General features: G+C 43.0%; 1 long non-coding RNA gene across 1 annotated transcript in view; it reads right to left on the bottom strand.

Moving 5' to 3' along the window:
* The window catches only part of LOC148127783 (uncharacterized), a 56,116-nt gene extending 31,441 nt beyond the window's left edge, over positions 1-24,675 (bottom strand). Inside the window, exons 1-2 of the long non-coding RNA XR_015741108.1 lie at positions 24,603-24,675; positions 22,473-22,580 (exon numbers count right to left, since the gene is read on the bottom strand). This is a non-coding gene — a long non-coding RNA (uncharacterized LOC148127783). The remainder of the gene's footprint in view (positions 1-22,472; positions 22,581-24,602) is intronic.
* Positions 24,676-26,229: the final 1,554 nt, after the last annotated feature.

The following is a 26,229-nucleotide window of genomic DNA, read 5'->3' as shown; positions in this document are numbered from 1 at the left end:
GGAATGGAGGCCTCTTGAATCTTCCTTGAAGTGAAGCACTCGTTTGTAGTACTGCTTTGAGACTGATATTTAGGCCCTAGGCCTACTTTTAAAACTATGCCAGCTCTTTCTGTTCCTCTAGAAGCAGAGAGGTGTTCTGTCTCTTTAGGGTTTTGTCCCAGTTACCTAAATCCAGTCGAGGCTTTAATAAAAAGCTCCGTGGATCTAGTAAGACATCGTAGTGACTCTGTTGTTACTTCCTCTAACTCCTTTAACCTCAAACTATCCACTATTGACCTCACCCCATTCCTAAGAGGTCTGTAAGGGGCATGCTTAAGTGCACCATCACGCCTACTATCCCTGTCCTATTGTCCCCATTTATTCGGACCTATTTTCTGTATTCTTACTCATGTTTATACTTATACCTATTATCTTGTAAGTGATTGACGAATCAAATAAATAAATAAAAATAAATAAAATCTTACAGCTGCTCCCTTACTCTGATAATAGAATTCACCTCTCCCGTGGCTTCTGCCACAGAAATCCTGCAGAGAGATTTAATTGCGAGAACCCCTCCCTAATCAGTAATATTTGCACTCATGTTGACATTGTTATTGTTTATTTTGCTTGTGTGTCTCCTGTCTTCATGAACTGCCTATATTGTGCGGAAAAGGTTGTGTTCTATCCACACGGAAGACAAGGAGAGGAAGGAGGTTTCCTGGTGCATAGCCAGACAGCACAATAGATGTGTTTTCTTAGGGCTCCTAATGATACATGTAACAGGAATTTAGAGTCTAAGTTTGATAGGTTTATTTTCAGGCTTTAATCATTCATTGATGGTTACACTTAATTCTTGCTTGCGCAATTGTCTTGTCTGTTTCACAGGGCATTGTGGGGAGTGGATGGGAAATGCTGTCCCGCTTAGAACAGCTATTGGAAATGCTTTGTAGACTTTTTGTAGAATTTGTAGAATTTTTCATAACAAAATGGACAAATGACTGTTTTTGTTCAGTCACCAAGTGAATAGTTGTAATTCGAGGACTGCTTCCAATTGAAGTACTGTTTGAAGTTACAACAGCACTGAAAAAAGTTATTTACAAGCGTTTTTCACACTTAAGATTACTGCAGCATTCCCTGTTGTCACACAGTCAAAATTAGGATGCTTGGCAACAGTAAAATTAAAAAAAAATTACTACCGGTTCTATAGGTATGGCTTGGTGGATGTGGTGTGGCTTGGTGGGTGTGGTAGGGGAAGGATACTATAAAATCCCCATTCCCTCCCCACTCCTGGGGGAAGGATACTGCAAAATCCCTCCCCATTCCATTCCCTCCAGACCCCACTAACCTGCTTTCCAGCTCCGTTCTTCTGTGCAGATCAACAAAAAAAGACCCAGCCAATCAGCTGGGACTCAGGAGGCAGAGAATAGATGGGGGTAGGGCCAGTCAGAGACGGTATTTGCCAGTTCTCCGAACTACTCAAAATATCCGCTACCCGAACTCCAGAACTGGTCAGAACCTTCTGAATACCACCTCTGCTTGGCAGCTGGTTTATATTTATGATGTTGCTGTGTCCCCAGGTCCTATGTTCATCTTTTGTGACCTTCTGACAAGCAAAGTCAATGGGAAAGCCACAGTCACTTAACAAACCATGTTACTAATTTAACAAATCACTTAACAATTCACTTAACAACTGTGGCAAAAAAGGCTGTAAAATGGGGCAAAACTCGCTTAACAACTGCCTTGCTTAGCCACAGAAATGTTGGGTAAATTACGGCCGTAAGTCGAGGACTACCTGTATTAATGTTGGAAAGAATGTTGTCGCACTCAAATTAGATTCTACTAACTCCATGATGAAGCATGTTTAGTAGAAGCAATGTGAGGCTATTCCCTCACATTTGGAGGACACCCCCCACCCCCGCAAAAAGAAAGCAAATACTACAGAGACAAGTAGAACGACGCTCTACTATATCTTTCTTGTAATGTTTACTTCGGTCCTGGGCATTGAGGCAATAGTACAGCCAAATTAAATTTTGGGTGGCACAAAGAGAAGCGGAAAAGAATAAAATGCAAAGTTTTGCTTATTTAACAGATTTAATTGATAGAATAACAGAGTTGGAAGGGATCTTGGAGATCTTCTAGTCCAGGGTTGTTAAACTTGTGGCCTGTCGACCGGATACGTCACACACAGGCCATGCCCACGCTGGCTCTGCAGAAAATGTCATGACACGTCATGACATGTCACATGACACGATCAAGTTTGACACCCGTGTTCTAGTCTAACCCCCTGCTCGATCAGGAGACCTATAACATTTCAGACAAATGGCTGTCCAATCTCTTCTTAAAAGCCTTCAGGGATGAAGCAACCACAACTTCTGAAGGTAAACTGTTCCGCTGGTTAATTGTTCTTGTTAGGAAAGCTCTTCTTAGTTCTGGGTTGCTTCTCTTTTTTGATTAGTTTCCATCTGTTGTTTCCTATCTTGCTTTCTGGTGCTTTGGAAAATAGGTTGACCTGCCCCGCTCTGCTTTGTGGTGGTTCTTCTTTTCACTAGTCTAGATACACACAATTCCTACAACCGTTCTTCATACAACTTAGCCTATTTAATGCAATGTATCTTGTAGAAGTTGGTGGTATGAAATTGCATCCAGGCAAAATAAAGGCATTCTGAATGCTGAATTAAACAGAGTGCTGGAGATATGAACCCAGGGCAAACGTAGCGGGGGATAGCGATTAGGAAAGGACAAAGAGATATGAGATGGAAGTGAAATATGAAATATATCTATTACAAATCCACATAGCTGGAAGCAGACACAATAAGAGTGATGAATTTGCTAAGACAGCTAGTGAATTAGCTCTGGGTCTGAGTAATGGTTTAGGCCTAGGAAACGATAGGAATACAGCAAAATCAAGGTGCCGCATTTATAGATATGAGAGTTAAGACAAAATAGAAGGCTACGGTGAACTTAATGGGGAGAGGTGATATTTAACTTTATGAAAATGTTTCTTCCAGAAGCAATATCAAGGTTTTGGAGGAGATAGCATTTCTTTTCCATTCAAAAAAGGGGGAAACCACAAAGAAAGCAACATTCCCCTTTGTTTCATTGCTTGTGTGGATTTTGTATTTTATATTTACACTCTATCTACTGTAGTTCTTAAAGCAAAATAACAGAAGGGAAAAGAAAGACTGGTTTCTTTTTTACCTAGTTTACCTGGGTGCAAGAGAGATGCGGTGGCTCAGTGGCTAAGACGCTGAGCTTCTCCATCAGAAAGTCAGCACTTTGGCAGTTCAAATCCTTAGCACCATGTAACAGAGTGAGCTCCCGTTACTTGTCCCAGCTTCTGCCAACCTAGCACTTCGAAAGCATGCAAAAATGCAAGTAGAAAAATAGGGACCACTTTGGTGGGAAGGTAACAGTGTTCCGTGCACCTTCCGGCCACATGACCACAGAGACATCTTCAGACAGCGCTGGCTCTTTGGCTTTGTAATGGAGATGAGCACCGCTCCTGAAGCCAGAAATGACTAGCACGTATGTGCGGGGGGAACCATTGTTTTTACCTTTTCCTAGGTGCAGCAGTCCATTGGTATTTGATTTACATTGTGTCTTCAATAAAAATCATTTGTGGATGTGAATACAGAACCAGTTTTCATATAAAACAGCAATGCTAGAAGAGGATTTCTGCTACATTCCTTGGTGGGAAATTGTTACTGTACATCGGTTGAATTTATACAACATATTATGCTGTGAAGTTCAGTTAATAAATATTTGTACCTTCACATTTTCCTCTTCACATGCAGTTTTTTAAATGAGGTTTAGAATTCACCTTTTTACTCAGGTCTGTTAACCATCATTTTGGAGGTCCAGAAACTATCCATCCATCCTCACTGAGAGTGAGAGGGTGCCCATATAAATCAATCAAGCAGACAAGCAAACAAGCAAACAATCCTACTTTGATTTAAAAAAATAAATCTGTGAATATAAAGTTTCTAGCAGGAGATGAGTCACTGCAGATTTGTCTACATAAGGATGTAGTTTAGTGAGGAAGTAATCAATTAATGCAGAGGTGGTATTCAGCAGGTTCTGACCAATTCTGGAGAACTGGTAGTGGAAATTTTGAGTAGTTCAGAGAACCGGCAAATACCACCTCTGACTGGAGATTTTACAGTATCCTTCCCCTGCCATGCCCACCAAGCCATGCCCACAGAACCGGTAGTAAAAATATTTGAATCCCACCACTGGATGAATGGATTGAGAATGATTACAGCCAGGCTAGGCTTGTAGAAGTTCTTTGCGGCTAATGCTCATCTAATGGATACTGAGTTGGAGCATGTTGGAAAGTCTAGAGGGTTGAAGCCAGAGTTGAATTGCAATATAATTGCATTATGTTGTGAGGATACAGGGCTTCAGTTCAGACCACTATGACAGGGAAATATATGAGGGGAGGAGAGTGCTCTGGTAGGGTGTGGCTGAAGAAGAGGAACTAGCATAATGGTGCAGGCCTTGACTTCTAAGCATGTTAATCCTGGCTTCTGTAATGGTATATGAGAGCCAGGAGGAAGAGATGGACACTAGACGAGTAACATGTAAAAGTAATATAGGAAATGTTTTAGAAGGGGCCCTCCCTAGTTTTCTGAAGTGAAAGGAAAGGAGGGTAGAAATAAATTCAGTTTTGCAAAATTCCATTAATGTAACCTTACAATAAAGGCAGAACTGGTATCCCTGGTTAATGATGGACTTTACACAAGAAAATGCAACCCCAACACATATGTGGACACAGGTGTAATCTGGACATTAGATGATATGTAATCTGAAGATGGAGGATATTAATATCTGCCTTGTGCTATGATCAAACTATAAATCACAGAAACCCTGAATGTCCACAATGAAATTAGATTGGTCTTTCCAGGTCTGGGGAAATTCCAAAGGATAGATGAGAAATTCCCTAACATTTTTACATGCAGTTCAGTCTTCGCCTGGTAGATCTTTGCTTTGCTGATCCCATGTATCTTCCTTGTTCTATTAAGGAACTAAGAAAAGTAAAATGACTGAAAATACCCTTAGAACAACATTGGTGACTAACCCAAAGAGGACATGACTAAGTATTGGTAACACCTCAGATTTAAACATACACAGCTTCAAGAAGAGCAACAAAACAAAAACTTATACAACACTTATTCTGTATAAACAACTCCAGGCATACCAGATGAATTTGTGGCTTCTGATATTTGAAGAACAGTTGTGTAGAGATCCTGCTGTGTTACATTTAGAGAGGACCCATGCTTTTGCTGAAAAACATGCTGGTGCTCTATTCAAAACTGAAGCTTCCCATTTTTCTGGCTATTGTAAAAACCAAACAATGTGCCACCATCCTTACTTGGTTCTGACCTCTGTGTCAAAACTTGACCAGGTTGATTTGAAACTCCTGCTTTATGATGTTCTGCCATAAGTAAACCCAGATGGTGATTTGTCCAAAAATGAATTTAATTATGATCTTAATTATGCCTCAAAAATCATTTACATTGAGCTTTTCACACATTTATTTAAAGGGAATTGGTGTAATTGGTTCTAAAACAGTGTGTCCTCAGAAAGGTCATCATTACTATTTAAATCGGATTAGTTGTCCAACTCTTGGAACAAATATGATAAGTAAAGGCAAAGTCATATTATGGACAAAGCAAGCCATTGGGAAATTCCTGTGCATGTTTTTTTCAAATCAAATTGAACAGTAAAATATTTATCAGCTGAAAGAATCTAATTGATTGGCAAAGTGATATTTGAGGGAAAGAACAGCCCCAGAATGAATGTCAATGCATTGCACCAGTTTACACAATCACTTCTCCAAACAGATTAATAGTACTATTTGGAAGGTCAAGTAATGAGTACTTTATTTTTTAGGGAAAAAAAACAATTGATAAACCTTCACTGTGCATATTGACACCTGTTTGTCAAATGAGATTCTTATAAATAGAAAAACACAAAACATCTGCATCCTTGTGATTGAGTTTGAGTCTATTGCCTGACAAGTTTTCTTGTCATGGCTGTTGATATTCTAGTCAAATATAATCCTGGTTCTTTATTAAGGGGAATAATAAAGGCCTAGCCAACTTATTTTTCTGCCAGAGTAACATATGGAATTTGGAGCCCTATTACAGATACAAACTAGCTTCATCTTTGGGGACCTCAGCTTTTCTTAGGCAGTAATAGGAGGCCTATATAAAGCTGTAATTTGCAATCCAAATTTAATTTTGAACTTCATTTCACTAAAAATGAAAATTAATGTAAGAAGAACTTCCCTATGTCACATGTACTTTCTATCTGCAACATGTTCTGTTTTGAGTTCATGCCCATAATTTAATTTTTAAAATGCAAATGGAAATTGATGGACATTTTAAAGCTTTATTTTACAATTTCATTGTGTAGCACATTTTAGCAAATTACATTTGGATTAAAGTCATTGGTGCACCATGCAAAACAAGCCTATTATATCAGTGAGCGCATTGGACACCTCTAGAATCATTTTATTTCAAAGGAGGTAACTTTTAATGAAATCTTGCTTCACAGAATTTGTATGAGCATTAAAAATGTAATAAAAAGGCTTCACTGGGAATCCTACGTAGGAGGAGAAATAAGTTGTTTATTGTTCTTCATTATCAAAGAATTTCAAAGTATTGAATGTATTCTTCTCATCAGTCCTCCAGCATAGTTTCTGGAAGTGCCTATAATAGTTCCCGGGAACTCCTCCCAGACTTATCTCTTCTCTTCTATTGCTGTGATCAAAGCTACATCTTGGTCCCTGCTCGATAGGCCAACAGCTTGCCTATTGTTCTTTGGGATCAATTTGAGAGAAGACATGAGAAGACATGCAGAAAAGATAATTAGATTTGGCATAAGACTGACACTTGGCTACAACCTTCTCTATACACACACAGTGGTTTTTCTCCATTCTTGATGTAACCAGAAAGCATTGTTGTCAGCTAGATTTAAAATAGGAAGCAAGGAGTTTTGCTAATCATAATTTGATAAGTGCAAATTATGGATTAGCATCCATACTTGAACTGCAAACATGGTGTAAACTGATTTTGCAGTCACAGTCTATGGGGTAGCTTGTTATACATTTTGTCCAAATCAATTGTATTGGAAAGGAAGCTCACAAAACTATGAAGGAGATATAAAAAATGGAGACAGATGCAAATGACTGATTTGGATAGCACTAGTCCACAGATTTCCTTCCATTTTTGGATGGAGTTGATCTGATCAAAGTTCAGCATAGTAATATTTTAGACTATTGTAACTAAGGTGTAACACTATTGAGTTTTATTTTGTAAGTCTCTCAAGAGCTGCAGTACCTAATCCTAACTCCACTTCTGGTTCCCTGCTAATGTGGATTACCCTACTGATTGCAGCATACTATCAGCTATTTCAAGAAATACCAATGTATGTATTCAAATATGAATAGTTTTGGGCAGTGTTGGGATTCAAATAATTTAACAACTGGTTCTCCCAGGGTCAGGTTGGCTGTCGTTGGATGTGCAGCCCATTCCCATTCTCTAGCTCCATCGCACATGTGGGACCGAGCCTTCCACGATGGCCAACCTGACCCTGGGCAAACCAGTTGTTAAATCACACACCCACCCACTATCAAAGTGGATTCTAGGTGCTGTGCTGCAATGGAGAAATAGACAATGCAGTGGCTGGCATGAGGGGAAGAGGAGGAGCAAGGAGAAGAAAGAGGAAAAGCAGCCTTCTCCTTCCCTTGTGCTGGCCACTCCGTTGTGTAGTCGGTGTGTGTGTGTGTGTGTGTGTGGTAATTTAACAACCGGTTCACCTGAACTGGTGCGAACCGGCTGAATCTGACTTCTAGTTTTGGGGCTAAATAGGATTGCAGTACAGCATGTGAAGGACATACCTATATGTATGGACATGACCAGTGAATGACAGTAATAAGGTGGAGTTTTACAGTGTCTCCCACAAACGCCAGTATTTCTTTTTCAATCCGTGAGCAGTCTTAAGTAAATTTCCATATAATCAGAGATCCTCTGGCCTATTCATGGTTTATATAGACTGTTTATCAGGCCCAAGCAACTGGATCTACATATGTATAATTCAAGCTAATTACTTTATTACATTCTTCCTATTTTACAGGATTTCCACACACACACACCCGACTGCTGCCTTCTTTGGGGAAGAGATGGATAAAGCTCTATGGAGTTTGGGAGATGGGGCTCAGTTCTGGATCTCTTATGGTTATGCAAGGAAAGTGACTTTCTCCATGCATGGCTGGAAAATACCCAACACCATTGCAACTTTAGAGGGTGTAGTGTAGCAGAAGAATTGATCCTAAAATATGTTTGAAGCAACGCAGTTTTCTTCATTTTGATTAACATCTTCCCCCCAGTATGTAAAGCTACAATGATCATGCTTGATAAGAGTTCTGGTAATTGTAATCCCAACACATTTGGAAGGGAACCCTGATCTAATAAGTCTATATCATTCAGCTTGATCAGCAAAGAATGCAGTTATTGTATGCAAAGGCTATAATGTCTCTCAGGAAAAATTACTACTGTATGCATAATTTTCCATGGAAATCAGAGCAGGTACAGTTATTACCGAAGTGATCCAATTATTAGAGCTGATTTAATTGCCAGAAAATTGCACTGTTTGTGGATCTACCGTGCCATGTCTCTATATATCGATTTAAAGAAATGTTATCTTTTATAGAAGAACCCATTGAATCTTCCTTTTGATGTCTCAATGTGTATTTTTATGTAGAATATTTACAAATGAAATCAGAAAAGGTGCAAAACATATGTATCTGCATTAATATATTTTAATAATAGCAGAAGACCATGATTTTTAGTCCCATCTTAGCCATGAAAGCCAGCTAGGTGACTTTGGGCCAATCACCCTCTCTCAACTCACTCCCCTCACAAGGTTGTTGTTGTGGGGAGAATAGGAGGAGGAAGAATTATTAGATATATTCACCATCTTGAGTTAGTTATAAAAAAATAAATAAAGGTTGGATGAACGTAAGTAGCAAAACATAGATCCATCAGTTATTAAAGACATTTGTACGTATGTATTACTTTGTGTGGGGATGCGGTGACTCAGTGGCTAAGACACTGAGCTTGTCGATCAGAAAGGTCAGCAGTTTGGTGATTCGAATCCCTAGCGCCACGTAATGAAATGAACTCCCATTACTTGCCCCAGCTTCTGCCAACCTAGCAGTTTGAAAGCATGTAAAAATGCAAGTAGAAAAATAGGAACCACTTTGGTGGGAAGGCAACAGTGTTCCATGTGCCTTTGGCATTAATCATGCTGGCCACATGACCACAGAGATATCTTCGGACAGCACTAGCTCTTCGGCTTTGCAACAGAGATGAGCACTGCTCCATATAGCTGGAAACAACTAGCACGTATATACGAGGGTAATCTTTACCTTATGACTTTGTGCAACTTTCTGTATGTCCAAGATGGTTAATATGGCAGTGGTACAAAATATTTGCTTTGAATTGATGTTATTGTGCAAATTCTGTAGAAGAATACTGGGGAGAATATGGTTAATGAGGAGAGGAGATAGAAAGAGAACTAGTGGGAATACGAAGCCGTATAAGGCAATAGACAAATCAAGCGAAAGGCAAACACCAAGATAAGTAATAGACCTGAGGAGATTACAGTAGTTTCAATTCCCTGAGTTACATTTGACAAGTTGCAGTTCTCAATTTCTCCTTACAAGGTTATTTTGAGGATAAATTGAAATAAACCGTCTGTGCTGTCTGGAAGGGTGTGTATGTGTGTGTGTCAAATAATTAAATAAAATCATTACAAAGTGTGAAAAGCAAATGTGGAATTTCCATCTCAAGCTTTCCCCATTTGTTTTCAAAATCTTGACTCTAACTTTCAGATGTCCTTTGGAGAATGAGTGCTAACAAGGCAGATCGTGTGTTTGTTGAACTTTTGTTTATTCAGAAGAATCACGCAGCCAGTTGTAATGTAGATTAGCCTCATGTATTTTAATGTTTCCCCTTCCCCCAAAGCTACATTGTTCAACAGCGCGACAAAAATATAAAGAGGACAACTGCTACCCATTTTGCTTAAGCAACTATAGTGTTTGCTCATCGACAGTTCTCAGGATGGCTCTTGATGCAACTAGTTCTGCTTCCATAAACAAGTGCATTTTTACACCTACTTCATTATATTCCCATATTTATCAAGGCAGATGGATCGATAAAAGTATAATAATATCACCATATGGAACTATAATAGTAGAAACCATCCAGCATTAGCTTTCTCAACAATGCTGTTTTGAAGATAATTGATCCTAAGAGTAAAAATCCAGAACATTTGGACGACGATGGGGACTTCTATGTTATACAGATTACTATATAATCACTGTTTCATATTATTCTTAGCCCCTTGGGGGCAGCAAACTATTACTGGTAAGGAGAACTCCATACTGATGGTGAGGGGGAGGCAAACCATTAAATAATGTTATTGATAGGGACAGAGTTGCTCAGAATTTGCTGGCTGCATACTCAGTAAACAATCAAGAAAGTCACCAGTTGGTCTTAACAAAACATTACTTCAAGATATATGTCAGTGATTCTAATACAGTTGACTGAGGAATGCAGTATTCCTTTTCTGGTGGTGAATATAAATATCCCATATTACTGTAGGAATGCATCAGCGATTGTTTCTCCTATACGAGTAATGACATGATTCTGCGGCAGCCAAAAAAGCCAACGCAATCCTAATTTGCATTAATAGAGGAATACAATCGAGATCAAGGGTGGTACTAATACCATTCCATAAAGCCTTAGTAAAACCACTTAGAGTACTGCATCTAGTTTTCGACATCACACCATAAAAAAGATGTTGAGACTCTAGAAAGTACAAAGAAGAGCAACCAAGACAGTGGTGGGATTCAATTTTTATTTCTACTGGTTCTGTGGGCGTGGCTTGGTGGGTGTGGCAGGGGATTGAAGACCCTTGCTGTAAAATCTCCAGTCAGAGGTGGGATTTGCCGGTTCTCCGAACTGCTCAAAATTTCCACTACCAGAATTGGTCAGAACCAGCTGAATACCACCTCTGAACCAAGATGATTAGGGGATTGGAAGCTAAAATATACGATGAGCGGTTACAGGAACTGGGCATGGCTAGTCTAGTGAAGAGAAGGACCAGGGGAGACAGGATAACAGTCTTCCAATATTTGAGGAGCTGCCACAGAGAGCGGAGGAGGAGGGGTTCAAGTTATTTTCCAAAGCACCTGAAGGCCAGACAAGGAATAATGGATGGAAATTGAACAAGAAATTTACTTACAGTGAAAACGATCAACCAATAGAACAGCTTGCCTTTAGAAGTTGTGGGAGCTTTATCATTGGAAGCTTTCAAGAAGAGACTGGACTGCCATCTGTCAAAAATGGTGCTTGGGTGGGTGGGTGGGGTTGGACTAGATGACCTGCAAGGTCCCTTCCAACTCTGTTAATCTATATGATAGAATGATTCTGTAATCTGTATGATCATGCACATAGAAATTTTACAGTTTATGAAATCCAGGCTAAACATACAAGCTACATTCCTTTTGCAAATAAAGCCTGTTTTAAGATATCCGTTGGTGAGTTATCATTTTATATAATTAACCACTTTGTGTTTCTGTGACTGTGGCTAGGATGTATTATTTTAAAGCTCAAGGACTTAATTTTTTTCTGTGTGTATGTTTCTTGCATATACATTATTAGAAGTAGTCCTTCATTTACAGATAGCTTGTTTAATGATCAGTCAAAATTACAATGGCACAGAAAAGAGTGACTTATGATCATTTTCACACTTATGACGATTAAAAACAAAAGAATGGAAGCAGCAGAGAATTTTCCATATTTCTTTGCTGCCCTCTAAAAATTATCCAGATTTTTTTCACAGGCTGTAAAATGGAGATCTATCTTTTTCTTTCTGGGGAAATAAACTTTTTTTTTTTTTGCTTTCGTCTTTACTCCCCATTTGTAAAATGACAACCATCAATTTCATTGTTGACTGACCTGCTAGTCTAAACAATCTGATTGCTCCAAAGCAGCTTACAGACGGAACTCTACAAGTGAACGTGTACAATGACACTTCTGCAGAAGAAGTCAGTTGCTGCCAATCTTTTGCGTTATTCTCTCCTTGCCCACAAATCAGGCCTACCATCTGCATCAGAATGTTACACTGGAAAATGAGCTGTTTGCTCTCACAGTAGATTTTCTAATGAAACAAATAAGAAGGCTTCGGTCCGCTGGGGGTATTTGTTGACATGTGGGCAAAGGTCTGTGTTGCGCCAATCAATCACAGTAATACAAAGCAAACAGTGATAGAAATCTCCCCCAGGGTGCTCTTGGAAAAGCAGGTTCATTTAAAAATACAAATTGCTACTCAATTTACATGGGGCAGCCGTCAGCATGGGAAAGGTCACATCTAATTTCGGAGGAGGAGAAGGAACAAGATGAAAAGTGGTGCATGCCTTTGTTCTTGGAAGAAATCTCTTTTTGTGAAGGATGCATACATTTGAAGTATCATCACCACAGCCTTACACATCTGGCTTATTTTGTTAAAACTCCTGAAATTATATATTGATAGATGTGTATTCTAGTGACCAGATAGATTCTTTTTTCTGTAGCAGCCTTCTGAGATTTCTAAAAGGGAAAGCAACCAAGTCTCTGGTGGGGGGAGCAGTCAAAGTCATCTAGATATTTTTATGGCCAGGGGGGTGTTTGAATATAGATTTCTTTCGTTTTGCTGTTCTGTCACACTGTTTCTCGGTATGAAACCACTGAAGATACAAAGGTATAAAGTGTGTTTGAAACTTCTTTGGCGATTCGGGTTCATTAAAAGCACTTTTTCCCAGTTGTAAAAAAATGGGGGGAAGTGGCTGGGATGAATTCCAGCCAAAGCTTGGATAACAATGTAAGAGTCTTTCTTGTAGCAACTATCTCTCGAAATGAGAGAGATGTTACAGTACGGAGTCTTCCTTCCTGGAGGAAATGTAAATATCCACCTTATTCACAAAAGGCAGGGGTTGTTCAACAGCCCTATAGCTTATCTGAAAATGTAAGGTAGCTGTTTCTTAATTTTTTAAAAAATTAAGAAACAAGTTTAAGTAAGTTACATTCACTATTTTTATACCTTGCTTTAGTTTTAAGCCACACAGAATTTGTAAGTGAAGTGTGTGTTTGTGTGTGGGTGTGGGTGTAAATCGGGGAAGTCAAACTCAATGCCCGGGGACTGGAACTGGCCCATGGGGTGCTTAGATATGGCCTGTGGGGCAACCCTGGAAGGACCGGCCCACAGAAACTCTGCCAGAGAAAACTGAGCTCTCTTTTCGCTGGCAGAAGGCTGCCCCAGTCAAAAACGGAGCTCAGGAGCCCGTTTTCACTGGCAGAGCACTTGGGCCACCACGGATGCCCCCGACATGAGTGACATCAAGCTGGCCATGCCCACCCCAGCTCCCCAAGGTCAAGCACATCCCTGATGTGACCCTCAATGAAATCAAGTTTGACAACTCTGGTGTAAATCAACAGGGCAAAAAATAAATTTTAACCAAAGATCTATACACCAGGTTTGGGCTGAAACAATTAATACACTTTCTTCATGCTTCTTTTATCTCTTATCTTTCTCTCCAATACAGCTCTAACCTTCATTCTTCCCCTGCTTTCTGTCCCCAATCCTATTTTCCTACAAGACACCACCTGCAGTTTCTCTAGTTTTCCTCTTCTGACATCTTGTTTTCGATAGATACAGGCCCTAACTTCAGAAAATGAGAGTCTTAAGGCAGTGTTTCACCTGAGGGAATATATTTGAATTAGTGATGCCCAAGTTGGCTGATGCCCAGTCCAGCCTCATGAGTCTATGATTTTATGAGTCAACTGAAACAAATTGATAGAAAATTTCGGGTGAGTCTTTTTTGTTCCTAACTCCAAAACAAAAGTGTTATGTCTTTGGGACTGGTTGGAGTCCCCAACCAGGTCCGCTGTTTGAGCGGGAGCACCAGCCGCGCCCATTGGCTGGCACCGTTTGACAGCCGGCCATAAAAGGCGGCTGTCGAGCAGTGCCAGCCCCGTTGCCGCCAGCTAACCTGCCTAGTTAGGAGGCAGACGCGGCAACCCTTTATTCATTGCAATAAAGCCTTTTGCGTTTCACTCTGGCTCAGCCTCATTCCTCCGCCGCTCCACAACACTGGCGACGAGGGTGGGATGCGATCGAAGGCTGCCAGACGTGAAATTCAGAGGAGCTGTGGTCACTGAGAGCGAAACCACGGGCGCTGAAGCCGCAGCTGCCGATGCTCACAAAGAGCGCGAAATTCAAAAAAGCGTCCGTAGTTTTTGAGCTGTAGTCACTAAGAGCGAAGCCACGGGCGCTGAAGCCGCAGCCGCCGGCGCTCACAAAGGGCGCGAAATTCAAAAAGCCTCCGTAGCCGGAGAGACAGACACCGCCTGATAAGCGCAGCCGCTAGCGCTCTTCTAAGAGCGCGAATTTTGAATCACGACTGAAGGGGACGAACCCTGCCGCTTCAAAAAATGAATGCCAATCCGACATTCCCACCATTCAAGCCAGCCGAGGAAACGTGGGACTCATACAAAAACCATTTCAGCTACTTCCTCGATGCCATCGGTTTAGCAGATGCTGCTGAACACAGGAAAAAATCCTACTTCCTCAGCTACTGTGGGGCTGCGGTTTTTGACACCGCTACAGCACTAGTCGCCCCTCCAAGAGATCCTCTCCAACCACTACTCACCTAAACCATCCCAGATAGCCAGGAGATATGCTTTCAGAACTAGAAGGCAGGCTGAGGGAGAGTCAATTAATGAGTATATGGCAGCTCTGAGGACAGCTGCCTTACAGTGTGGTTTCAGAGACTACCTAGAAGACATGTTATTAGACCAGATCGTCTGTGGGGTTAGAGACCTTAGGCTTCAAAGACGTTTGCTAGCAAAAAAGGACTTAAACCTAGCTTTAGCCGTGGAGGAAGCCCAAGCTGCTGAGCTCTCTGCCCAATCAGCAGCTGAAATTCAAGGAACTCCTTTAAAACCCTGCAGTTCCACTATTCATTCAGAGGAAGTTTCCCTTGAAGAAGACCCCATAGACTCAACAGACATTAACCGTCTTAAGCAACAAAAGCCTTCACAGGTAGGAGCAGGGCAGAGAAACAACTTCGCCCCCAAGCAACCTCCCATTTGCCTAGCTTGCGGGGGCTCCCACTCTAGGGCATCCTGCAGGTTTAAGAACGCCATCTGCCTGAATTGTCAAAAGAAAGGCCACCTCGCTAGAATCTGCCAAGCAGGGCGAACCTTTCCTCAAAGACCTCCACCACCTACTAATTTTCAAAGGCAAGTGGAGGACTGCTATACCTGCTACCACGCTAACCAAACTTCCCAGACTCCTAATAAAATCAGTATTTCTGTTTCTTTAGAAGGTAAGCCCTGCAGGATGGAAGTAGACACGGGATCTGCACTTTCAATCATCTCCTGGGAAACCCTAAAGAAGATTCATCCCAGATTTGCGAAGAAGAAGCTGCAGAGATGCCACCTGACACTGCGGGACTACCAGGGCAAGAACATCCCTGTCCTCGGGAAAGGCAAGTTTTTAGTTCAGTTCCAAGCCTTTAAAGGCCATTTGCCTTTGGTGGTTGTTAATGGTGCCCTCCCCAGTCTGTTGGGACTAGATTGGTTCCCCTCCCTCGGCCTTAGTGTAACTGGGATCCATGCTGTCTCAACTTCTGACGTAGACGCCCTATTCTCAGATTACTCTGATGTTTTTAGCAGCGAGCTGGGCTGTTATTCTGGCACCCCCATCTCCTTCTCTGTGGACCCCCAGGCAATTCCTCTTCACCTTAAGCCACGCAGAGTGCCTTTCGCCATCCGTCCCAAGTTAGATTTAGAATTAGATAAGTTACTAAAGCAAGGGGTGTTAGAACCAACTGACTTTGCCAAATGGGAGACCCCCATAGTCACCCCACTCAAGAAAGATGGCAGTTTAAGAATCTGCGCAGACTATAAAACCACCCTCAACTGTTATCTGCAGGTCAGTGCCTACCCTGTCCCTGTTATTCAACACCTGTTACACACCTTCGAACCCGGCACCATTTTTGCCAAATTAGACATGTCCCAGGCATACCAACAGTTCCCTGTTGATGATCAGACAGCTGAATTACAAACCATAGTCACACATAGAGGGGCATTCAAGTGCAAACGCCTCCAATTCGGTGTGAGTGTAGCCCCGGGTATATTCCAATCACTCATGGAAAGGATTCTCCAAGGTCTCCCAGGGGTTGTCCCTTATTTCGATGACATCTTAGTCTCAGCAGTTGACAGACCTCAGCTCATACAAAGGGTCAGAGCAGTCCTAGAGAAGTTTAGGCAGCATGGCCTCAAACTTAAAAGGGAGAAGTGTGCCATCACCACTAGGCAAGTGGACTTTCTGGGATATAGGATAGATGCCTCTGGCATTCACCCAATCGAATCCAAAGTAAAGGCTATCCATGAGGCGCCTACACCAACTAACAAGACGGAGCTCCAAGCCTTTCTGGGGCTACTAAACTTTTACGCTTCATTTCTCCCGCACAAAGCATCTATTGCTGAACCCTTACACAGACTGTTAGACAAAGAATCCCCCTGGCATTGGGGACCCAAAGAAGCCCATGCCTTCAAGGCAGTCAAATCCTTACTCACATCTGATGCAGTTTTAATCCAATATGATCAACGACTTCCCCTGGTCCTAGCTGCTGATGCATCCCCCTTTGGGATTGGGGCTGTTCTGAGCCACAGGCTTCCCAACGGTTCCGAGGCACCAATTGCTTTCTTCTCTAGGACCTTCTCTACTGCAGAGGGGAACTACAGCCAAATAGATAAGGAGGCCTTGGCTGCAGTAGCTGCAGTAAAAAAGTTTCATGAATTTTTGTTTGGGCACCATTTTGAACTTATAACTGACCATAAACCACTCCTGGGGCTGTTATCAGGGGATAAGCAAACCCCGCAGGTACTATCACCTAGAATGACCAGGTGGACTTTGTTCCTGGCCGCTTATTCATTCAAGTTGGTGCATCGCCCTGGAAAAAACTTGAGTCACGCCGATGCCCTGAGTCGCTGCCCCCTACCAGTCCCAGTCGAAGACGCAGCACCTGTTCATGCCATTTTTGAAGTTAATGAACTTAAATTGCCGGTCACAGCCGAGGACATTGCTGCGCACTCAAAAAAAGACAGAATAATTGCCCAAGTTATGGACTGGGTGGGAAGGGGGTGGCCGGAAACGCAATACACTGCTGACTTTGCTCCTTTCAAAACCCGTAAGCAGGAATTGTCGAAACTACAAGGATGTCTGTTGTGGAGGACAAGGGTAGTCATCCCAGCCACTCTTCGTGTACCCATCCTGAAGGTACTTCACGAGGGCCACCCAGGCATCGTAAGGATGAAGGCTCTGGCCCGCAGCTACGTTTGGTGGCCCGGCATGGATGCCCAAATCTCCAGCTGGGTAAGCTCATGCCAACCTTGCCAAGAAACCAGGGCTGCCCCACCAGCAGCTACGCCTACCAAGTGGGAGAGTGCTAGTGGTCCTTGGTCTCGCCTGCACATCGACCTGGCTGGACCAGTACATGGCAGGACCTTCTTGGTTGTAGTAGACTCTTACTCCAAATGGATAGACTTAGCCCTACTACCCTCGACAACCACTCAAGCAATCGTTAAGGCTCTGACCCGCCTCTTCGTTACCCATGGGCTCCCTGACACGCTGGTGTCTGACAATGGCCCCCAGTTCACGTCGTGTGAGTTTAGCATGTACGTTGCCAACTTGGGCATCAGACACATCCTTACAGCCCCCTTTCACCCTGCTAGCAACGGGATGGCTGAGAGGGCAGTCAGGTGAGCAAAAGAGGCACTTGCCAGGTTTGGCCAGGAAAACTGGCACTCCAAACTGTCACATTACCTCCTGAGCCAACATACGACGCCATGCACCGCTACAAATAAATCCCCTGCCAAGTTCTTGATGGGGAGGCGCCTTAGGACCACCCTGGACAGGTTGCACCCCCACTACTGCCCAGACACCCCTTTAGGATCTGACAGTTTGGTCAGGGACTTTGCCCTGCATGACCAGGTGTATGCCAGGAATTATGCAGGGGATCCTCTGTGGGTACCAGGTCAAGTTGTGTCAGTCACAGGTCCTAGATCCTACAGGGTCCTCCTGGAAGATGGACGCCTGTGGCGTAGACACGTGGACCAGCTCAGAAGGCGATGGAGAAGCACAACTGATACCAACCCAGCACAACCTCCTAGCACCGAGGACTCCCTGCCGGTACCAGCCTACCCAGACGGAAGCTCCCTGCAGGATCCGATCGACCAAGAGAGTTTGCTGGAGGGCCCGAGCTAGCAACAAGGGACACCGAGCCAGCAGCCAAGCGAACCTGTCTGCCGGACGGACCAAGCGACTCGCCAAGGTCAGCCCGAACAGGGGGACTTACCTAATTCACAGAGCACCACACCGGACCGAGCCCACTCCCCAACAACCTCCGAGACGATTCCTGGGGGCAAGGACTTGACGCCAGCCAGCAACCTGCCCGGGTTGCAACGTTCTTGCCGCCAGCGCAGACAACCAACTTACCTGAAGGACTATGCATGCTCCCAGCTGGGGGAAAGGAGTGTTATGTCTTTGGGACTGGTTGGAGTCCCCAACCAGGTCCACTGTTTGAGCAGGAGCACCAGCCGCTCCCATTGGCTGGCACCGTTTGACAGCCGGCCATAAAAGGCGGCTGTCGAGCAGTGCCAGCCCCGTTGCCGCCAGCTAACCTGCCTAGTTAGGAGGCAGACGCGGCAACCCTTTATTCATTGCAATAAAGTCTTTTGCGTTTCACTCTGGCTCAGCCTCGTTCCTCCGCTGCTCCACAACAAAAAGGCAGCTTGTTTCATACTTACTCCCAAGGACAAATATTTATAACAATATATACTGTCTGAAAACTGAAATGATCACATTTCCCAGAAAATGATTTGAAATCTGTTTAAAGCACACATATAACCACCCATCTTGTTCCAAATTCAGGGTGGCTCACAACCAAAACATTTATGCACAACAGAAATATTAAAACTGCAAAGATCCAAATCAAACCAAACCAAACCTTGCCTAACTTTTACATGCAGCCCACAACAAGTTCATATAATCTATCCCAACAGTTGGCGGTGGGGACCAAATTTTAAGTGGTCTTTGGAAAGTTAAAAGGTGGGAGACCTCCCAAACCTCAACAGGAAAGGGCTTTCATAAGATAGGGGCTGCTAAGGAATAGACATGCTGCTTAGGTCCTAGAGGATGACAACATTTGGAAGCGGGGTGTCTAGGAACATGCCTACCCTACCCAATCTGGTAGTACAGGCAATTGTCCCTAGGGAGAGGTGCTCTTAAAGATAACCTGGATCTGTGTCATATAGCGCTTTAAAGATAATAACTAGCACCTTGAATTATATCTGTAAGGAAATTGGAGTCTCTGTGCCCATTCAGCCTTGCACTTTGTCTTCTTGCAGCAATGCTCTAGGTATCTCTGGTGTTGTTTCATCTCTACTTGGTAAACCATGGTGCTCTATGAAATCCACGGACATGAGAGTCTGCACAGGCCCTGTCACCTGCTCCTTCCAAACTGTGACAAGGGCCCCTGCCAAACAGGGTGCCAGAGCTTCAGGAAAACTCATAAACATCCCCTGAAACTTCATAGGTCCATCGGGCACCTGGGGGCGGGGAGACGACCAAATAGGTTCCACCTCCTTGTGGTGAGGGGCTGCTATAGAGAACTCTAGGACCAAGAGAGAATGTTCCCTCTATGAAAATGTCCTCCAAATCCTGATCATGATGCCACTGCCCTGAGACAAACATCAGATCTAATGTGTGACTCCCTGTGTAAGTAGGACTATTAATAAATGGGGCCAAGTCCATAGCTACCATGGTGGCTATGAACGATGCTACCTCAGAACCTGGATCATGGTCCATGGCTACCACAAGTTGCCCCAGAACCTGAAACCTAAGGAACCCCATTCCCAACCCAGATACAGAGAACAGGAGTACAGGCAAGGATGCTGCTAGAGGGCAAGGAGAAAGGTAGGTGAACAGCAATCCCCACTGATTCCTACAGCCCAACCTCACAAAGAGAATCTCACATCTGGCAATGTCTATGGTGGGGCTCCTAGTGGCCCCCAGAGCCCCATGAAGAACAACAGCCATACCCTCACTCCTACTTGAAACCCAGAAAGACACATTTCAAAGAGGGGACTATCCGTTTCACCAATGCCCAACCAGGTCTTGATGATGCAAGCCAGTTGATTCTCTCATCCATGATCAGATCATGGGTGTGAGGGACTTCATTACAAGCCCACCTGGCAGTAAACAGCAGAAGCTCCAAAAATCAGATCTCAAAGTTAAGCACAGGACCCCGTCCCGATACTCACCACCAACAAACAAGAGCAGGAAAGTAGAGACCAGCATCCTCTGGCCCTCCCCTTCATTCAAACCAAGCTCTCCTTTCTACCTTATTCAATTCAATTCCTCCCCCCATCACTCTGCTCTCACCCAGGTGATAGGGAAGCCTCACTTGCAGTGGTCTCCATAGGTAAATTCCCTCCCCCCAAGTTCAGTTTCTCACTGCAGAGTGGTAAGAAGCCTAGCTACACAGTCCCTAAATCTCAGCCTATAAAGTGGTGTTGGCAGATGCAGAACTAATTCAACTTGAGTACCAGCAGCTGTGAACACTGTCCAGTCCAACTACTTTGGGATCTTCATCTCCTGCAGAACAGGGGTGGGATTCTACCGGTTCAGACTGGTTTGGGAGAATCAGATGTTAAAATTACATCTGATTCAATCGACGAGCTGGCCCTGCCCATCTATCCCCTCCCCTCCCGGGAGTCTCAACGCAGCCCATTTTCAATGGAGGTAAGTGCAGGGTCCACACAGAGGCTCTGGGAAGGGAAAAACAGGCCTTCTGGAAGTTCGGAAACGGGCTTCTTTCCAGCTTCCAGTGGGCCTCCAGAGACCCGGCAGTTTTCACCCTCCCAGAGGCCTGGGGAAAACCTTTGGACCTTTGGGAGGGCAAAAACAGCCTCCTCAGGCCCTGGAGGCCCACCGGAAGCCTAAAACAGGAAGTTCCAGTAGGCCACACCACCATAGTCATTCCCACCCAGCAATTAGGCAGCGAACCAGTTGCTGGGATTTTTGAATCCCACCCCTGCTGCAGACTCCAGGCAGATGTGGTCCAAACAAAGATAGAAAGCCACTAAAATGGCCAATGACTCATGTGACAAGTCAAGCAGCAGCTGAAGGGACACAAGTCAGCTTTCACATATCACTGCTGACTCACTCCAGCTCCCATTACCTGTAAGTGCCCAGCTAATAGAGGCCCCCACACTCCTGAGGGGAACCCCTATCCAGGAATGGCCATCATATACACCTGCAGTCCACCAGTGCAGTAAGCCTCTGTCTTCTCTGTTGTCTCCCCTTGTGTAGCTCCAAGATGGAGGGCAGAGAAGCTCTGTAGCCTGCTCTACCATGCCACCTGCCATGTTTCTGGGACCTGTCCCTGCACCACTTGTCAGCAGAGCAAAAAACAACTAATTTGCAGCACCACCAAATTCCCCCAACAGCCAGTCCACTATTTTCATATCCCTGCAGCAGAGAAATTGTTGCCAGCTGCCACTCCACTCTTTTGCCATCCAGGGAGACCCCAGCAGTGCTGCATCATTGCCTGGCAGTCCACTGCTGTGCCTCCAACTGGCTGCACCACCACAGTTTGTTGCTACCCCTCCAGACACTCCACCATTGTTGGTCCCCAACTACTCCAGCCAGGACCACCAAACACCTCCATGCACCTCTCACAGTTTCAGCTCCCAATAAGAAGCTGTGCATTCTCCCCATCACCAACTATTCTGCTCCTGCAAATCATCTAAAGTAATTGCAACTATTAATGCCCCTTTATGCTAAACACATTCCTCACTTCTCTTGGACTTAAACATCAATTTACCTTAGCTTCTTTGGAGATTACAAATTGCTGAGAGACCACAATGTGGTCTAATTTGGAAAAGCAGTATTGTGTGCTCCTCCAATGTCCACCCCGATATATTGTTCTTTTGACTATAGCTTATCCTGATCTTTTCTGTAATCATTCTGGCAAATTTATGGCAAAAACAATTCAGCCTTGGAGGTGCAATTGAAATAATTGTCACCACCTTTCTCTGCAGTGTGGTACTTTCACAAGACTTTAATGCTGTTTTCTCCTCAGCAAACTGCTTTGCCAATGTGCTGCTAGGATAAGCAATTTGCTCCTAGTGTTGCTGTTTTTAAATATCACTGGTTCCCAGCTTTAGTTGTCTGGTTAACTACATCCCTTTCAGAATTTGTCTTCTAAACAATTTGAACAAGAGATGAAAGAGCTGTAGTGTCCTGCCTTTTTCCAGAGGCTATCTCTTCAGGTGAAGAGCTCAAACTCCCTGGCAGCAAGCCGCAAATTGTACCTGGAAATCCATGTCCTGGTTGCTTCCATCAGGAACCCTGATTGGATCAGTTCAGCTGAAAAGGGCTTCTCCTCTGATATGGAATTACAAAAGTGAGTCACTTCTAAACTATAAAGACATTAAAGAGGGTAGAGAATACAAACTCCATTGATAACAAGGTTTCACAGGTAAGGATCATCTCAGGCTGAACTTTGGGATGAAATTGCAAAGCTCAAGTCAAATTCCAGGCTGTTGGAAGTCTCTTGTGTGTCTCTAACTAACCTGGCCAGGTTGACCTATTGATCTGGGCTCACCATAACAGCACCCACCTCCACCGCCCACCTGGATAACTAGAAACAGCTACAGACTTCTGGGAATGGTCAGTATAGAGACAACCCTGAACCAATTAGATTGGGTATTGGGCTGAGACATTACATGACTGTGCTCTGGAGCCATTTAAGAGAGCATTTGGTTTTTCTTTGTAAAATTTTATCATCTTTGTTTCTTTGTTCTTAATCTAACGTTAGCTGCCCAAAGCTGCCATTGTGAGTTGGGCAGTTGTGCAAATGGATGGAGAAATAAATTAAGCTAATAAATAAATGCCACACTATAGGACAGGTGGGTTAGTGTCACGGCTGATGCCCAGAAATCAGGCAATGACTTCGAAGGTGGAGAAGCTTAACTTGAAGTTGAAGCTGAAATGCTGAACCTCCTTGACCACATTTTTTGCTAATATTGTACTCGGTAAAATACAAGCAGCCACGAAGAGCTATAGTTGAATTAAACATGTGACAAACAGCAAGATAATATTAATTAATGATGAGAAAGATTCAGCCACTCTGTTGAAAATGAACACTTGGAAAAATGAAGAGATGACCACATTTGCAAGAAGGCAAAGAATCAAATGAAAGCGAAATGTATCTTTTTACAAAAATACAAAAAAACCCAGGCATTTGGAATTATAACTTGTATAAGGATTTTCCCAAAGAAGTGTTAGAACAAGAATTTTGATGGTTTTTATTATATTGTATAAAAAAAATGAAAGCACGTAAAATGGAATAACATTTTTATCAGTAATACCACTTTTCTAATGCAAGGTACGATATACACATGCACACATGTGTGTATATCCTTATGGAAATAAGGAAAAGAAAATGGCAACTTTGGGTCAGATGGAAAAGCAATGTCAAAAATACAGACAGTGCATTAGACTATATAAAATAATTACAGTACATATTTACTACAGTATCAATAAACAACCTGAAGTACATCAGTTGATCAATTTCTGTTGTATGAGAAAACCCTGTTAACTCTGTCAAAACCACCAGTGTTGGAACTGTGCTGCTTAATATTTCATCAGTTTCACAATTTATTTATTACATTTATACAGCTGCCCTTCTGACATGTATATGACCCCGGGCAGCTTACACCATTAAAACAAAATGATCTAATTTGTCCATTTCTTCTTCTGTATTTCCTCCTTTACTGCTTCAGATCTCACGGGATTAAAACAGTTAAAAGAGTTAAAACCTACAGCATATTAACAAAAGATAGGGAAGAATGCAATCAAGCTTATAGCATCCATTTAATGGATGTTTTTATGGGATCCCAAAGCCTGGTAACCAAACCAAGTTCCTGCCTAAGCAGGGGATTGGACAAGGTCCCTTCCAACTCTGTTATTCTAAGTTTTGAAGGCCTTCCAGGAAGCCAACAGGGTTGGAGCTAATCTCATCGTGGGCAAAGGGTGAGTGGCACCACAGAAAAGTCTCTCTTCCTGGAGATCACCCATCAAAGCTGACAGGACTTCAATACAACCCTTCTGCTGGACCTGATGGGATGGGTGGATGTAATAGGAACGAGATGGTCCTTCAAATGACCTTTTCTCTTTAATGTGGTATTTCTCTTTAAGAAAAGTAGATCCTGGTCACCTTAATGCAATCAAACTCCTTGACATTTAGGGGTAGAAGTGTGGGGAGGTTTACCTGAATAAAACTATAGATTTTTTAAAATGCATTTTTATTGGATTAAATAAGAAGGAAGAATAATGCTAAAACATATCCCATAATTTGATTGCTTTACTTTTCTATATGATATCCATCAGTCTTCCCTACAAAATATTATCAGTGTTTATGAGAAGAAAGAAATATATACCAAAATCTATGAATCATAGATCGTTTCATTCAGGATGAATCTTCATTTCTCAAGGATGAAACTTAACAGCTGTAGAGAGAGAGAAAGCAAGCAAGCAAAATAATCCTACTAATTGAAAACAAACAAAAATGTGTCCCATAGAAAATGGTTGAATAAAGGCTGGGTAAGAAATGCATACATAAAAATCTCTCTATGCAAATAAGGTGAGGGAGAGAAAGAGACAGACAGATGGGCAACTAATGTAGAGCTTGCCTGCATGTGCTTTGTAGGTAGGAAAAAAAAGATAATGTCAAAGAATCAGGCTGCTCTAATCTATCTTTTTTAAAAAGGGTATCTTTTGGGATTTATGCTAATCCTCCGTGCTCATGAAAATCCACAGGGTGGGTGGGGGAGAGTAAAACCAAACAGAGACGGAATGTATTCTTTAAAAAGCATTTCTTTTATTTGGGTGCTTGTTATAAAGAAAACAGGACACACAGAGAAATCATGTAACTGTGACTCCACAGTTAATGCACTAGCATAGCAAAACTGAGTAACCTATCCAGTTGGGAACTAACTGACCTCACATTAATGGGTCAATTGTTTAGATGCCTTCAGCTACATCATCTTGGTCAGGTGGAACATAAAATAATGAAATAAATTAGGCATGTGTATGTGTGTTTATTTCTTCTAAAATAAGAACTGGTTTGGTTCAGTGGTGGGATTCAAAAAAATTTCACTACCAATTCTGTGGGCGTGGCTTGGTGGGTGTGGCATGGCTTGGTGGGTGTGGCTTGGTGGATGTGGTAGGGGAAAGACACTGCATAATCCCCATTCCCTCCTCACTCTTGAGGGAAGGTTACTGCAAAATCCCATTCCCTCCCCACCCCGCTAACCTGCTTTCCAGCTCCATTCTCCTGTGCAGGGCAACAAAAGAAGACCCAGATGATCAGCTGGGACTCGGGAGGCAGCGAATAGATGGGGGGCAGACAGAGGTGGTATTTACCAGTTCTCCAAACTACTCACAATTTCCTCTACCGGTTCTCCAGAACTGGTCAAAACCTGCTGAATACCACCTCTGGTTTGGTTTGGGTTTATAGGAAATTACAATCTACTTAACACAGCAACTCTAGCCAGTCAACTGGTAGAGAATATTAAGGAGGAAAAAATCATCAATCATATTAAAGAAGAACAAAAAAACCTCTTCTCACACAGAAGAACTTACACAGCTTCTGCTAGGCATAATATCTCACTTGGGTCAAGTGTGGAATTTACTGTCGTAGGATGTGGAAATCACCATCAGTTTAGATCAGGGGAGTCAAACTTACATCGTCACGGTGGCGTCATGTGATGTATCGGGATTTCCCACCCCCTTCACTAAACCAGGTGTGGGAGTGACCAGAGCATGATGCATCTGGTCTGCGGGCTAGGAGTTTGACAGCCCTAGTTTAGACAAAGGTGAGCTAGACAAATCTGTGATGTAAAGGTTTTTTGATATTTATTAGTATTAATGGCCACCTATTATTTCTATATTAAAATGGTTGTTGTTTTAACCTTTTAGCCATGTTCAACTCTTGGTGCTTTATAGACAAATGCTCTCCATGCCACCCTGTCAAATACAGCTTCTTTCAATTGTTGGATGTTCAAC

Source organism: Pseudonaja textilis, chromosome 1, assembly GCF_049901715.1.
Source record: "Pseudonaja textilis isolate UNSWEBS1 chromosome 1, rPseTex1.2, whole genome shotgun sequence".
NCBI classification, from domain to species: domain Eukaryota; kingdom Metazoa; phylum Chordata; class Lepidosauria; order Squamata; family Elapidae; genus Pseudonaja; species Pseudonaja textilis.
The sequence above is the reverse complement of the archived record's forward strand: the minus strand, read 5'-3'. Positions and strand labels throughout refer to the sequence as shown.